The sequence below is a fragment of the Hemitrygon akajei genome, chromosome 18, assembly GCF_048418815.1.
Source record: "Hemitrygon akajei chromosome 18, sHemAka1.3, whole genome shotgun sequence".
In the NCBI taxonomy this organism is placed as follows: domain Eukaryota; kingdom Metazoa; phylum Chordata; class Chondrichthyes; order Myliobatiformes; family Dasyatidae; genus Hemitrygon; species Hemitrygon akajei.
In genome coordinates this window covers 41,482,181-41,488,872 of record NC_133141.1, presented here as the reverse complement: position 1 = coordinate 41,488,872, position 6,692 = coordinate 41,482,181, and positions in this window count along the sequence as shown.

Sequence of the window (6,692 nt, the reverse complement as noted above, 5' to 3'; positions counted from 1 at the left end):
ATCTGCCTTCCTGTTCTTACTCCCAAAGTGGATATCCTCACACTTACTCACATTAAACGTCATCTGCCAAGTATCTGCCCACTCACCCAGCCTATCCAAGTCACCCTGAATTCTCCTAACATCCTCATCACATGTCACACTGCCACCCAGCTTAGTATCATCAGCAAATTTGCTGATGTTATTCTCAATGCCTTCATCTAAATCATTGAAGTAAATCGTAAACAGCTGTGGTCCCAATACCGAGCCGTGTGGCACCCCACTAGTCACCACCTGCCATTCCGAGAAACACCCATTCACCGCTACCCTTTGCTTTCTATCTGCCAACCAGTTTTCTATCCATGTCAATATTTTCCCCCCAATGCCATGAGCTCTGATTTTACCCACCAATCTCCTATGTGGGACCTTATCAAATGCCTTCTGAAAATCGAGGTACACTACATCCACTGGATCTCCCCCGTCTAACTTCCTGGTTACATCCTCGAAAAACTCCAATAGATTAGTCAAGCATGATTTACCCTTGGTAAATCCATGCTGGCTCGGCCCAATCCTATCACTGCTATATAGATATACCACTATTTCATCTTTAATAATGGACTCTAGCATCTTCCCCACTACTGATGTTAGGCTGACAGGACGATAGTTCTCTGTTTTCTCCCTCCCTCCTTTCTTAAAAAGTGGGATAACATTAGCCATTCTCCAATCCTCAGGAACTGATCCTGAATCTAAGGAACATTGGAAAATGATTACCAATGCATCCGCAATTTCCAGGGCCACCTCCTTTAGTACCCTAGGATGCAGACCATCTGGACCTGGGGATTTGTCAGCCTTCAGTCCCATCAGTCTACTCATCACCGTTTCCTTCCTAATGTCAATCTGTTTCATTTCCTCTGTTACCCTATGTCCTTGGCCCATCCATACATCTGGGAGATTGCTTGTGTCTCTAAAGTACTTATTAAATTCTTCTGCTATTTCACTGTTTCCCATAACAATTTCACCCAATTCATTCTTCAAGGGCCCAACATTGTTCTTAACTATCTTCTTTCTCTTCACATACCTAAAAAAGCTTTTGCTATCCTCCTTTATATTCCTGGCTAGCTTGCGTTCGTACCTCATTTTTTCTCCCCGTATTGCCTATTTAGTTAAGTTCTGTTGTTCCTTAAAAATTTCCCAATCATCTGTCCTCCCACTCACCTTAGCTCCGTCATATTTCCTTTTTTTTAATGCTATGCAATCTCTGACTTCCTTTGTCAATCACTGTGGCCCCTTTCCCCCATTTGAATCCTTCCTTCTCTGGGGGATGAACTGATTTTGCACCTTGTGCATTATTCCCAAGAATACCTGCCATTGCTGTTCCACTGTCTTTTCTGTTAGGATATCCATCCAGTTAACTTTGGCCAGCTCCTCCCTCATGGCTCCATAGTCTCCTTTGTTCAACTGCAACACTGACACCTCCGATCTGCCCTGATCCTTCTCAAATTGCAGATAAAAACTTATCATATTATGGTCACTGCCTCCTAATGGCTCCTTTACTTCAAGATCGCTTATCAAATCCTGTTCATTACACAACACTAAATCCAGAGTAGCCTTGTCCCTGGTCGGCTCTCGCACAAGCTGTTCCAAGAATGCATCCCGTAGGCACTCTACAAACTCCCTATCCTGGGGTCCAGCACCAACCTGATTCTCCCAATTCACCTGCATGTTGAAATCCCCCATAACTACTGCGACATTACCTTTGCCACATGCCAATGTTAACTCCCTATTCAACTTGCACCCAATATCCATGCTACTGTTTGGTGGCCTGTAGACAACACCCATTTGGGTCCTTTTGCCCTTACTGTTCCTCAGTTCTATCCACACAGACTCTACTTCTCCTGACCCTATGTCCCCCCTTGCAAAGGACTGAATCTCATTCCTCACCAACAGGGCCACCCCACCCCCTCTGCCCACATTTCTGTCCCTACGATAGCACGTATACACTTGTACATTCATTTCCCAGGTCTGATCCCCCTGCAGCCATGTTTCCGTTATCCCAACAACAACACCTGAGCTTCAAGCTCATCCGCCTAATTTCTGACACTTGGTGCATTCAGATATAGAATTTTTAGCCCATTTCTCCTCTCTCTGTTTAAATCGCTGCCTATTATGCTTAACCCAGCTCCCCGAACTCCCATCGGGCTATACGCCACTTGAATTTTGTTGTCCTTCCTAAATTTACTTATTCTTTCTGCACATTTAATTCCATGTTCCGTCAGACCATCTCTCTGTACATGTGTCCTCCTTATCACTTGTTCCGCCTCACCTTTCTCTACTACACACTTAATATTCCGGAACCGTGTAGTCCCCACCTGTCCTTTATTCTTCATCTTGTTATCCTCTCTCGCATTCTGGATCCCTGCCCCCTGCAAATTTAGTTTAACCCCCCCCCCGAGAAGCACTAGCAAACTTTCCTGCAAGAATGTTAGTACCGCTCCAGTTCAGGTGTAAACCGTCCCGTCGGAACAGATCCCACCTTCCCTGGAACAAAGCCCAATTATCAAAAAACCTGAAGCCCTCCCTCCTGCACCATCCTCTCAGCCACGTATTAATCTGTATAATCCTTCTGTTCCTTGCCTCACTCGCACGTGGCACAGGTAGCAATCCTGAGATTGTTACCCTGGAGGTCCTGCCCTTCAGCTTCGCACCTAACTCCCTGAAGTCACTACGCAGGACCCCCTCACTCATCCTACCCACGTCATTGGTCCCTACATGGACCACAACATCTGGGTTCTTGCCCTCCCTCTCGAGAATAACCTGCACCCGATCTGAGATGTCTCGGACCCTGGCACCAGGGAGGCAACATACCATCCGAGACTCTCGATCTTCCCCACAAAATCTCCTATCCGCCCCCCTGACTATAGAATCCCCTATCACTACCGCTCTCTTCTCTTCCCTCCTCCCCTTCCTAGTCGAGGGTCCATCCTCAGTGCCAGAGACAGGACCACTGCAACTTGTTCCTGGTAGGTCATCTCCACCAACAGTATCCAAAACGGTATACTTATTGTTTGTTTTTTTAAAAAACTTTTTTTATTGTTTTCAAATAGTTACAGAATAAATGTGTATAAAAAAAGTGTTACCCAGCCCCCCTCCCCTTAACCCCTCCCCCCTAACATCCCTATTAAAAAAGTAAGAAAGAAAGAAAATAAAAGGAATGCCTGGATATTGGAGGATCCCCACATGCTCCACGGAGTTCGTAATAACTTTAGTATATATATTTATTTATATTTATTTATTTATTTCCCCAAGTAACCAATTATTTCATCTTCGGAGCCCTATATATTTAATCCTATCTTTTGTAAATAAGGGCGCCAAATTTTCAAAAATGTTTCATATTTATCTCTTAAATTATAAGTAATTTTTTCAAGTGGAATACAGCCATAAATTTCATTCTTCCAATGATCTATACTTAGATATGTGTCCGATTTCCAAGTCACTGCAATAGCTTTTTTGGCTACAGCCAATGCAATTTTTATAAATTCTTTCTGATATTTATTCAATTTGGATATCGGTTTTATCCCTTCAATATCACCTAGTAAAAGTAATATTGGGTTGTGTGGAAGTTGTATTCCAATAATTTGTTCCAGTAAAACTCTTAAATTTGTCCAAAAAGGTTGAATTTTAGAACAAGACCAAGTAGAATGTAAAAAAGTACCAATTTCTTGGTTACATCGGAAACACTGATCAGATAAATTTGGGTTTAATTTATTTATTTTTTGTGGTGTAATATATAGTTGATGTAAAAAATTGTATTGCACTAATCTTAATCGAACGTTTATTGTATTTGTCATACTCTCAAGACATAGTCTTGACCAGTTTTTTTCTTCAATTTTGATATTCAAATCACTTTCCCATTTTTGTCTTGACTTATGGACTCCTTGTTTAATTGCCTGTTTTTGAATCAAATTATACATACAAGAGATAATTTTTTTAATCTTTCCTTTTTGAATTAAAGTTTCTATTTCATTGGGTTTCGGTAATAACATTGTTTGACCTAACTTTTCTCTTAAATAAGCCCTTAGTTGAAAGTAACAAAAAAGAGTGTTGTTTGATACTTTATATTTATTCTTTAATTGATCAAATGACATTAATATACCTCCTTCAAAACAATCTCCTATATATCTAATCCCTTTTTGAAACCAATTATATAAAAGTTGATTATCCATTGTAAAAGGAATAAGTCTATTTTGAATTAAAGATCTCTTTGCTAATAAGGATTTCTTTGTCTCATCGTCAACATTTATCTTATTCCATAAATCAATCAAATGTTTTAATATAGGAGATTCTTTCTTTTCCCGTATCCATTTAGATTCCCATTTATATATAAAGTCTTCTGGTATGTTTTCTCCTATTTTATCTAGTTCTATTCTGATCCATGCCGGTTTATCTTTCTCAAAAAAAGATGCAATAAATCTAAGTTGATTTGCTTTATAATAATTCTTAAAATTTGGAAGTTGTAACCCTCCTAGCTCAAATTTCCATGTCAATTTTTCCAACGATATTCTTGACATCTTACCTTTCCAAAGAAACTTCCTCACATATTTATTCAGCTCTTGAAAAAACTTTTGGGGTAATTGTATTGGTAGTGATTGAAATAAGTATTGTAATCTAGGGAATATATTCATTTTATGGTATTTACCTACTAATGTTATTGGTAATACCATCCATTTATCAAGATCTTCTTGAATTTTTTTCAATAGTGGTAAGTAATTTAATTTGTATATGTTCTTTATATCATTATCCACTCTTATACCTAAATATTTTATACCATTTGCCGGCCATCTAAATTGAGTTATTAATCGACATTGATTATAGTCTCCTTTAGTAAGAGGTAAAATTTCACTTTTATCCCAATTTATTTTATAACCTGATATTTTCCCATATTCTTCTAATCTATAGGATAATTTAGGATTGCAATGGGTTTGTTAGATAAAGCAGAACATCATCAGCAAATAAGTTAATCTTGTATTCTTCCTGGTTAACTCTAAAACCCTTAATATCTGGGTCCGTTCTAATCAATTCAGCTAATGGCTCTATCACCAACACAAATAAAGCAGGTGATAATGGACAACCTTGCCTAGTTGACCTTGTTAACTGAAATGGTGTTGAAATTTGACCATTTGTCACTACTTTAGCTTTGGGATTAGGTGTAATAATATTACATAGCACCCACATGCTCCACGGAGTTCGTAATAACTTTAGTATATATATTTATTTATATTTATTTATTTATTTCCCCAAGTAACCAATTATTTCATCTTCGGAGCCCTATATATTTAATCCTGTCTTTTGTAATAAGGGCGCTAAATTTTCAAAAATGTTTCATATTTATCTCTTAAATTATAAGTAATTTTTTCAAGTGGAATACAGCCATAAATTTCGTTCTTCCAACGATCTATACTTAGATATGTATCCGATTTCCAAGTCACTGCAATAGCTTTTTTGGCTACTGCCAATGCAATTTCTTTTTTTTGAATATTTTTGATCGGCAGTTGGTTGAATCCGCGGATGCGAAACACACGGATATGGAGGGCCAACTGTACATCCTTCTGTTATTCCTGTCCTGTCTGTCTGCGGCTCTCCTTTACTGTGTAAAGGGAAGCTAAGTTCTTCTAGGAAATTTACACAGTGTCATGTTTATTCGCACCAATCTGTCAGCAGGAGACCATAAGATATAGGAGCAGAATTAGGCCATTTGACCCATCGAGTCTGCTCCACCATTTAATAATGGCTGATCCAATTTTCCTTTCAACCCAATCTCTTGCTTTCTCCCCACATCCCTTTCATGCCCTGACCAATCAAGAATCTATCATCCACTGCCTTAAATGTACATAAATGTTTGACCTGCAGAGCTGCCTGTGGCAAACAATTCCACAGATTCACCACTCCCTAGCTAAAGATATTCCTCCTAGTCTCAGTTCTAAAAGGATGCCCCTCTATTCTGAGGCCTTGTCCTCTGGCCTTAGACTCTCCCACCACAGGAAACATCCTCTCCGCATCCACTCTATCAAGACCTTTCACCATTCAATAGGTTTCAATGAGGTCACCCCATCATTTTTCTGAATTCTAGTGAATTCAGGCCCAGACCCATCAAACGCTCTTCATATCATGAGCCATTCAATGCTGAAATCATTTTCGTGAAGCTGCTCTGAACTCTTTTCAGTTTTAGCATATCCTTTCCAATGTACCCAAACCTGCTCACAATACTCCAAGTGAAACCTCACCAGTGCTTTATAGAGTCTCAGCAATACATCCTTGCTTTTATATTCTAGTCCTCTTGAAATGAAGGCAAACATCGCATTTGACTTCCTCACCACAGACTCAACCTGCAAGTTAACCTTTGGGGAATCCTGCACAAGATCTCCCAACTCCCTTTGTGCCTCAGATTTTTTGCATTTTCTCTCCATTTAGAAAATAGTCATCCCTTTCATTACTCTACCAAAGTGTATGACTGTGCACTTCCCAGCTGCCATTTCATTGCATATTCTCATCTGTCTACCTCCTTCTGTAGCCTCTCTACTTCCTCAAAACTACCTGCATGTTCGTATTGTCTGCAGACTTTGCAAGAAATCAGTTGCATCATCCAAATCATTGGCATGAAACGGAAAAATTATCGGTCCCAATACAGGGCTCTGTGGAACACAGGGAGCCAGCCAGGA